Below are 10,485 nucleotides of genomic sequence, written 5' to 3'. Positions count from 1 at the left end.
TCTGTTTCTCCCCTAGACTAAATCTATATCATAACTTCCAGGGTGACTTTGACCTCACGGAAGTTCATCTGTAAGCCACCTAGGTCCAAACATTATATTCCTTGTCCTCCTATCACCTTATATTCTAAACCCCTGGTCCCTTCTCCCAAGACTCTGACACTAATGAATGACTTGCTTGTCCATTTCCCATGGGAACACACAGGAGAACTTACACATACCCAGAAGAAATGCACTCAACAAATAAATGACATACATCTCACCCTTTTTAAAAATATTATATACAATTGTTATATCATTATCCACAGTGGTTTTTTTTAATGCTTTTTAGAAAATGTCTTGGAAACTTCAGTCAGGTATATAATGAAATATGAGCCTTTATATACCCTCTATTCGTTCACTCCAATCCTTCTTGTATCGCTTTTCATATGACCCATCTCTAAAATCCTGTCATTCTTTTTGATAGCGTATAAGACTATTTAGTGCTTCCTAAGCAAGCATGAGTGTAGGATCATCCACCAAGTGTAGGAAACCTACCAGTGACTACAAACTCAAAGATAATGATTTCCCTTATCCAGTAGCTGTCAACTGCCAATAGCTCATCAGTGAGGCATTGGACCTGAAGAACTTCTGCTCCACACATGCATAGAATTAAAACTAGTATTATAACTAAAGGCCTCTGTATGTAAATCATGAGTTTAAAACTTTACAGCTATGGCCAAGGTAAGAGTTGCAGTTGTCTTTCAAAGGATAGTATCACAAAGCACCCAAAGAAAACCCTGCAATTTCTTTGCTTGCCAAGTATCCTGAAAAATGGCTATGTCTCAGGGAGTTTGTAACTCTGAGCATTGCACACCCTCCCTCTTATTTCAGACCTTGGATGCTTGGATTACCATGGTAAAGGCTACGCTCTTTATCATCTATTCTAAGAATGTGCTGTGAATTTTAGAGTTCTGAAACTTTTCTCAGCATTGCAAGGAGTCTTCTGTTAGAAATGTATGGATAGTCAGACAAGAGAGGAGCTAAGAATGAGAGCTGACAAGAAGATGTAGAGAAGCAGTAGAACATAGAGACATGAGCAGAGAGATCAGAAGCTTACATAAAATAATAAAATGAATGGACTGAAAGAGCATGGTGTGCGTAGATTTATTCATAACCTCAGATAAGTAGAGTTTTCTAGCTGTTTGTAGGTTCTTCCTTGCACACCTGGAGAAAGCTTTGGGTGCTGGACTTTAAAGCCTTTGTTAGTGAAGGGGGTCAGGAGGTCCCACTACTGGCTGAATGTTAGCTATTAGCCACAGATGGCTTCTGGGAGACAAAGTGTCAGATTTCTTTGAGTATTCAACTTTAAGAGGCTAACGGTGTTTCCATATGTGTCCCTGAATTAGGCACATACTAGATTCAGTAAGTAGACTCAGTGTTTGTTTTGAAGACATGAGATTTGGAGAGAATGCTGGTGGAGGGTATGAAAAGTAAACTGAAAAGTAGGCAAAGGGAGTGCACCGACCTAAGACACATACACATCTATGAAATAATCATTTTAAGTAATAAATTTTATAAATCTTTTTAAAACTAATTTGATTTGTGCTCAAGAAGTCAGTGAAACCTGTATTCACTGAGATAGAGAAACTTCACTAACTTTCTTGTGAAACAGACCTCAGAGTTTCTAATGCCATCTGAAAGGGCCTTAGACTTGAGGAATTATGGAAACTCAATGCCTCCTAACCACACTTTGCCTCTGTGGAGATATTCACCAGAACATCTTAAGTATCTTTGTTAATGAGCATCTGGAAAAGTTTCATGAATTATTTTGTCTCCCAAACCCAAACTGTCATTGTCACTGCAGATGAAATGAAAATTGCAGTTCTGGAGGGAGGTGAGGTCGCAGGCTTCTATCTCAGGTTTGACATGACTCTCTTACAAGTGCTTCTTAATCCTCAGTATCTCTCCTATGACCCTACCTTCCTGCAGATGATGAAGCCTGGTGAGTACTTTGTATTTCAGGTTGGGTGTAATATCCATCAGAAGGGCGAGGTCTGCATAAGTGCTCATGTCTGGTAATTGGATTCTGTGGTAGAACCAGGTCTGTTGAACAGAGAGAGAAAGCACAGGTATAACTCATTAACTAAAGAGGGACTGAGAAATATACACATTTTTTAACATTGTTTCCTCCTTGTTGGTTCTTACTACTATGTAAGGTCCCCACTAAAGATAACTATGGGTAGAGTAGGATAATGCAGGCCAACTGTGAAGGTCCTGAAGGACAATTATAATAATTCAATGTGATAATTTGGCCTACCTTCCATGAGTGTTGATTATTTTTGAAGTATTATTATTATGAGTGAACATATCATGATTTTTTCTGATAGTGGACAATATAATGTGACTATAAGAAGCACACAACCATGGGAAGGTCCCAGATGTGAATGTTTCTGGAGTTAAAAAGTATTCTTATGTGACACTGTATTTATCATCTGGTTATACAGGCAGTGGTAACTTGTGTTGAATGGCCAGTGGTAAAATATCTGGTTTGAAAACTCTCTTGAACTTGGAAAGGTAACATGGAAAGGAAGGTAGAGTGTAATTATTGGACAATGACGACCAGGACCATAATAATTCCAAGCTAATCAACACAGTATGGAGGGTAGGATGAGTTTTCCTATTGACTTATTACAATAGTCCTTAAGCACCCTCACAGATGGCCTGCGTTATTCTGGGGTATCTACTGTCACTGAGTGGGGGACTTATATTACAGTAAAAATCACAGGGACTGCAAAAAGTTAGGTACACATCCATATTTCAGTCACTGCTAAGTTATGGTGTTATTCTTGTGTCATCTCTTTCTGTTTTACACATCAGTTTTTACCCATTATTTCCAATTCCAGTTATCTCCCCTGTATTAGTCTTACTTTTACGTTAAGCAGAATGTGACACCATGCCTTTTGTTACTGTTTATTGTTATTGATTTTAGAACATAGGGCTTTGTGCTTTGCAAGCCTGGGCTCTACCACTCAGCTACTTCTGTAGATACTCGTCCTATATACCATTGGAGAATATTTAAGGAATCTCTTTATTCAGATTATTCTTTATAATCTAACACACACTATCTGAATTTTAAATCATCATGGATTTCATTATACTGTATAAATCAATATAATAATAATTAAATATTCCTGTTATTGAGGTGCCTAACTTTTATCTCATCGTTTTTAAAGCATGGGTAGGAAGGTCTCTGTGAGTTTGAGAGCAACATGATCTACAAAATTAGTTCCAGGATAGCCAGAGGTACATAGTGGCACACTGACTTGAAAATAAAAACAGAAAGGTATTAGCAAATAAGTGCAGAATTTTCAGTCATTTGTTTTGGTCATTCAGTTTTATTCTCATGCTTTTATTTGTTATTCACATGTTAGTATTTTATATTGCATTTTACAGAGTAATAGTGTTAATAATTCCTCATTAGTTTCCACTGTAGCTTTTATATGTGTAATGATAATAATGCACATTTCTGGTAGAATCATAAACTCGTGGTGTAAATCATACTTGTGAAATTAAACTAAGAGTTGGGGCAATATTCTATTATGTCAAATCAAACTTAGAACACTGTATTTATTTACAATCTTGAAAGCCTTATTTGCACCTTGTACTTTTTTATGGAGGAAACATTCATGTTGAAGTGAAAACTAAATTTTAAAAAGATGTTTTTATTTGTCTCTTTTTATTTTGTGTATATGAATGTTTTGCCTGCATGTATATGTGTGCAATGTGGGAATTCAGTGCTTACAGTGGTCATATGAGGTGTCAGTGTCCACTGGAACTTCCATTGCAATTAATTGTGGGCCACCCAATGGGTGCTGGGGACCAAGCCCAGGTCATCAGCAAGGGCAGCAAGAGTTCTTTAACACTGAGCCTTTTCTCTAGTCCTCTCAGATAAAAATTAACACCAAAAAGCATACAAGTACATAACAACAAAACAAAAATATCAGGTGGGAGACACAACCGTGTAAGAAGTAAATGTGTTTGACAATGTGCATCACGGCCTTATAATCACAGACTGAGGTCACTGTGTTTGTGATACACTTGCCACTTTCATGACCTTTTTGTATCCACTTTGCAACAAAACAGCTGTTGGATTAAAGAGGCATTTATTCTCGATGTTTCTCAGATCAGATCATGACAATATACACCTAATACAGCTAAAAAAAAAAAAAGAAAAGAAAAAAACAAGGAAAGTGTCAAACTAAAAGGATAACAGGGACTCAAATATTTCCACTGCTATCTGCCATATATACACTTAATTCATAAAACTTTTATTTGCCTTTATACACTCAATCCTTAACAAATAAACACAGTGACTATTTATTAGTGAGAATATTGGGGTTCAGTAGATGTGATCAGTAACATCTTGCCTTGTGTGAAATGTACTATGCCTGTGAAAACAAATATTCATTACCAGAATTGGGCAGTGTGACCTTACAGATTTGTGCATAGGAATAGCCACAAACAGTCATGGTCTTTGGTCCCTATTTATTTTACCATTTTTCTTCACTAAAATGAATGCAGGTGGACACTGAAATACTCAATTCTAAAAGATGTGGTACAGACATTTTTCCTAGTCACTGTTATTCAAGGAGTTTCGAAGACCACAGCAGGTCTTAGCATGGAGCATCTTGTTGATACTTCTCCATCCTCACAGATGCAGCAGGGTAGGTATATTGGCATCAATTTCCTGGAAATGGGCCTGGCATCTCAGCAAGAAAACAGTGCCAGGAAGGTAGACCTTTGAAAAGCATCCAGGGATGTTGTGTTTTTATGTGTCCAGTGTTGGATGATGTGTATCCTAAATAATGTCAAGTGTCCTATATATACGATCATCATATGAGCCAGCCAATGCATAAATAGAGAACATACTTATGACACTGTTCTGACAAACATTTCAATGAATTCATAGGTCAGTCAGTATCAGTGTTCCCAAATATTGTATGGTGTTCATTAGAAAATTGGTATCATTGTTATTCCATGATTTTCATGTGCAGATGTCAGCTGCCGTTCAACCAACAAAATTAAACCATTCTCATTTTTGTTTGTGATATATACTTTTTAAGACTTAAAACTAATAACCATGAATTGCATGGGATTTCTCAGGGAACCCATCACTGGGAACTCAGTGGTATATAGCCAAATCCAATAGTGTAAGATTTTAAGTGGTGTCCATGTATAAAAGTCTATTGTGTATATATTGATTATTTAATCAAGGGCTTTTAATTGATCATGTGGGTGATTTTCATGGTGATGCTGCTAAGAATACTACTGTATTATACACTTCAAATTTCTTCAGTAACCAAAGGAAATTTACTTTGGTGTTGTGTTGGTTTGAATAGGTAGGTATATTCCCCACAAACCCATGTGTTTGAAATCTTGGACTATAGGTAGTGACACTGGTAGGAGGTGTGGCATTGTTGGAGTAGGTGTGGTTTTGTTTGAAGAAGAGTGTCATTGTGGGTCAGGCTTTGAGTTCTATATGCTCAAGTTATGCCCAGTGTGGGACTGAGTTCACTTCCAGTTGCCTGTGAATCCTGATGAAGAAATCTCAGCTACCTCTCCAGCTCCATATCTGCCAGCACTCTGACATGTTTCCCACCATGGAGATAATGGACTCAACCTCTGAAACTGTAAGACAGCCTCAATTAAATATTTTCCTTTATCAGGGTCATAGTGTGTCTTCACAGCAATGGAAACTCTAACTAAGACAGAAGTTATTCTTAGGCCTGGAGTTATTGCCATGCACGTTTGTATTTCTTCTTCTTAAGCAGATGTGATCAGTTTGGCACAGCACTGGGTGTTACATTCAGGCACATTGCCACGATAAGTGGTTTATCTACAAACAAGCCCAAGCTTGGTATTTCATCCTTTATTTTTCATTTTATTTTCTTTTATTTTTAGTTAGCTTCAATGTACCCAGTTTCTTTAAGGCTTCTTCATATTTAATGTTTTAGTTGAAACAATCCTTCCTCTCCTCATCTCGCTGCTCCTTTTCCATCTTATCCATTGCATGCACATTATGTTCCTTCTGTTCTCAGACCTTTTTTGCTTTCTTTCCTTCCACAGCCTCTCTCATGCAGACTCTTTTTAACTCTCTTATGACCCAATTCTAGTTTGTTGGGATCAACATACGTTTGTTCCACATAAACATGTGTTTATTACGCCTATAACTAATGAAACCACGTTGAGACAGATAATACGCTAGTTACCTTACTGGGACTGTCGTACCTCACTGAATAGAATGCTTTCTATATTCTGCTGTAGCCATCCCCTAGGGTGTTCCACAATACAACTGAATGGAAAGTGTGTACTGCTAGTATCTAGTAGTTCTTAATGTTATAGCTCTTATATCCAGTTTATTTTAACTTTTTCAGGTCCCAAGAATCTTACCCAATTTTATTCCAGTTCTTGATTGTTTAGTTGAATGTCGTTGCATGGCTGATGATTACATGGAGCAATTCTGTCTTATCTGGGACTGTATGGTTCAGCTTGGTATTGATTTACAGATGTTTCTGCCTACTTCTTCAAGGTAATCTCAGCTACCTAAGAGGATTTCAGACACCTTCTCCCACAGGAAGAGAGTATGGTTTGCTGAGAGTTTACTCTGACATCACTTCACTGATGGACTGTCTAACATATTGCTTTTTTTTACTATCATTTTCTCTCTCAGCCAATGGAGGGGTACATGATTATCCCATACACAGTTTCAACTGAGGCACAGAATATTATTCCAGTAGCCATCATTCATAATATATTGTACTTCTCCTTGCCATTTATGGTAGTGTTTTTTTTTTTGCCTTACACTATGCTGTTGTGTATTCTTTGAGATTTCATCAATCTGATACCCACTTCTCTCTAACAGCCCAGAAAGTGTGCGCATACATGTGTTTGTCTATGTTTTATGAATTTTATGAATACATGTCTGAAAGTGATGTCAGTTGTCACTTAAAGACTCATTCTAATGCATTTTGTGCTTTTAATAATTTTTCCTTATCTAAGACTATTGTAGGGTAAAGGCCCAAAGACAACGCAGCATGAACAAAGTCCAAAATGAGATTCTGTATTAAGTGGATTTTGTTACTACATGGAGGAAAAACACTTCGCACAGTGAAGATTGAAATTAATTTTTCAGATGTTTTAAAGGCAAACATACTTATAACTGATTTGCTGTTGTCAGGGATTTGTGTGGATAAAGCAATCAAGCACTTAAAAGAAGTTAAAAACATTCAGTTTTGTGGGGCACTTTGACTCCCATTTTGTAGAACAGAGTTGAGTACTTTCCAAGAGACTTTTCATAGAGGAAGTAGAAAAGGGAGAGTTAGTTTCAGCTTAAACAAAAGATAGCTCCATCTGAGTCAGGATGAGCTGAGGGAACTCTGGCCACGTCAAAAGACCATAGACATGTTCTTTGTGGTATTATAGTTTCCTCACTCTATAATCTTCTATTTTTAGATGAGATAAACATTAAGCATTGATATATTTAATTTGTGTCAACATTATTGAAATTGTTTTCTTTTATGCCATGACTAGAAAATATCAAGATATTCGGAAAATCTTGCATTATATTTGTTCTATGGGCTGTCATTTTTCACTGTCTCTCATGGGCCCATGTCACATCATCGTGAATGTTTCATTTTCTATGAAACTTGTTGGCTCTCATTCCATCGTTATGGACATCCTGAGTTATTGCTCATTCTCATAGTGATTGATATACATGGAAAGTAACTAAACTTGTCAAACTTTTGAGGAAGAGGTCTGTTTAAGTGTTCAGACTGGCCTTGAACACCTTAGCTTCAAAGTACTTTTGTTTCAGTCTTCCAGTAGTCCAATCAATTTAAGGCTTTTCCTCCACTGCAGGTTGTAAATATTTGTCAGTATTTTTCTGACCAGATGAATTGTGTGTCTATATTCTGAAGGTAATTGTACCAAATCACATAATGGACTTCTGGAATATGGCAATGGGAATTCTTTTCTTATCACAAATTTCATCTGGAATGTTGGGAAACTCCTCTCTAATTTTCTACTATCTCATCCTTTACTGTAGAGAATGTACATTAAAGCCCACAGATTTGATTCTCATGCACCTAATGGCAGCCAATGCCTTGATCATTCTCTCTGCAGGAGTGCCCCAAACAATGGCAGTATGGGGACTTAAACATTTCTTGGATGATTTTGAATGCAGGCTCCTATTGTACATTCAAGCATTTGTCAGGAGTGTGTCCACTGACATCATCTGCCTCTTGAGTGGGTTTCAGGCCTTGACCATTAGTCCCAGGAAGTCCTGTTGGAAGGATCAAAAAGTGAAAGTTGAGAAGAACGTTGGCTGTCACATTTACCTCCTCTGGATCCTGTACATGTTGATAAATTTCATTCCTATTGCATACACATTTGTCAACAGGAATAGCAAAAATGTGACAAGAAGATGAGACTTTGAATACTGTTCCATCGTAGTTCAATATGAAATTTCTGATATATCTATGCAGCACTGGTGGTGTTCCCTGAAGTCTTCTTTTCTGTGTTCATGGCCTGGTCTAGTGGATCCATGATTGTCATTCTTTACAGACATAAACAGAGGGTCCAACACATCCGTAGCACTCATGGTTCCAGCAGAAATTCCCCTGAATCCAGAGTCACCAAGAATTTTCTGATCCTAGTATCTAACTTTCTGGCTTTTAATACTTTCTTCTCCATCTTAAGAGGCTTCATTAGTCTTTTGTATTATCAAAATTGGTGGCTGATAAACATCAATCGCTTAAATTCTCTCTGTTTTCCATCTTTTGTACCCTTTTATTTTCATGGATCATTACTCTATTGTATCCAAGCACTGCTTGTTCTGGATAAGGAATAAAAAGAATGTAATCTCATTTTAACTGTGGAAATATGTTTTGCTTGGTACTTAGTTGTTTACACACCTTTCACACTCAAAAGGTCAATACAGGAAGTTAAATTGGTAAATTTTTGTCTTTAGGAGTAGCTGAATTGATTATGGCCCTTTGTTAGGTGATTAAATAGCAGCCTGGAGGATCAAATCCTAATGTGTGAGGCCCATTGTACTCTTCTACTTGAAGGGCTGAGAGTCTTCCCTCTCTAATTTTCTACTATCTCATCCTTTACTGTAGAGAATGCACATTAAAGTCCACAGATTTGATTCTCATGCACCTAATGGCAGCCAATGCCTTGATCATTCTGTCTGCAGGAGTGTTCCCTGAAGTCCACCTGATACACTAAGGAGCCAGCCAAAAGCTGCCAATAGAATATCTTTTATGTGGCTTTCATTCTGTCTGGGAATCTTGGCTGCTTGGTGATTTCACAGGTAGGTCTCTTTCCTATATTCTAAGTGCACCAAGATGGAAATAGGGCATGGCCATGAAAATGGGACAGGGTTCGCTTGTCCCATTTCAACTGGTGTGCTCTGTACCAACATAAGAAGAAAATAGGATTAATATCTATACAAAAATCAATTAAAAATGACTGATGGTTTTGGGGTAATTCTGAATTTGGTTTGCTAGTATTTCATAGAGAATTTTAGACTTATCAGAGATATTGACTTGTAATTTCCTTTATTGTTGTTCTGTCTTCGTCTGGTTTGGCATCAGTGTAGTGCTGGCCTCACCAAAAGAGTTTGATAGAATTTAAAACATACATAATAGAATTCATTTTGTTGTTTCTCAAATAAACAGAAAAAGGAACAACTATTTGTCCCAGCATTTTGTTCCTGGGCATATACCCAGAGAACGCCATATCATTCCACAGAGACATTTGTAATTCTATTTCCATTACTGCTCTATTTATTATCAAAAGCAAATGTGGACCACTTACATATCCATACATGGACAAATTGATAATTACATTTGTGTCCATATACAAAATGGAATATAATTTGACTACAGTAAAGATGAAATCACAAAATGTGCAGGAAAATTGATGGAATTATAAGGCATAATATATAGCCAGGTCACTTATCATATAGATAGGATAAAATAAAAAGTAGAATATTGAATCTACTTCTAGAAAGCAGCTACTAGTTTTTAATATTTTATATTGGATTAGATTTTTGTATATTGTATACAAATTATGTACATTGATACAAATTTGAGTTGATTTTGTTAGAAAATACTGTACACATACTTCTAATCTTGTTCAAGGTATTGGACCTATACAGCACAATTAAAAATGTAATGCAAATTGCTAGTCCTTGAAAATTATTATTACCTACTAATTAGGATATAAAGAAATACAAGTTGTATTTAGGCACTCACCTATTACAATTGAAGTCACATTAGGTATATTTTCAAAGTCAAACAGAAATGTATTTTAGATAAACATGTCATCTTCAAACACTTCAGAGATCTACACAATATGACATTTAAGACGTTTTAATAATGTAGATTGTTTTTTGTTTATGAAAATGAGACATGTCTTTTCCTGGCAGCACCAATCTACTTC

At 36.6% G+C, this 10,485-nt stretch overlaps 1 pseudogene; it reads left to right on the top strand.

The window, feature by feature from the left end:
- Window positions 1–7,976: 7,976 nt before the first annotated feature.
- On the top strand, window positions 7,977–8,909 carry LOC131898491 (vomeronasal type-1 receptor 4-like; annotated as a pseudogene).
- Window positions 8,910–10,485: the final 1,576 nt, after the last annotated feature.

The sequence above is a fragment of the Peromyscus eremicus genome, chromosome 1, assembly GCF_949786415.1.
Source record: "Peromyscus eremicus chromosome 1, PerEre_H2_v1, whole genome shotgun sequence".
NCBI lineage: Eukaryota > Metazoa > Chordata > Mammalia > Rodentia > Cricetidae > Peromyscus > Peromyscus eremicus.
The sequence above is the reverse complement of the archived record's forward strand: the minus strand, read 5'-3'. Positions and strand labels throughout refer to the sequence as shown.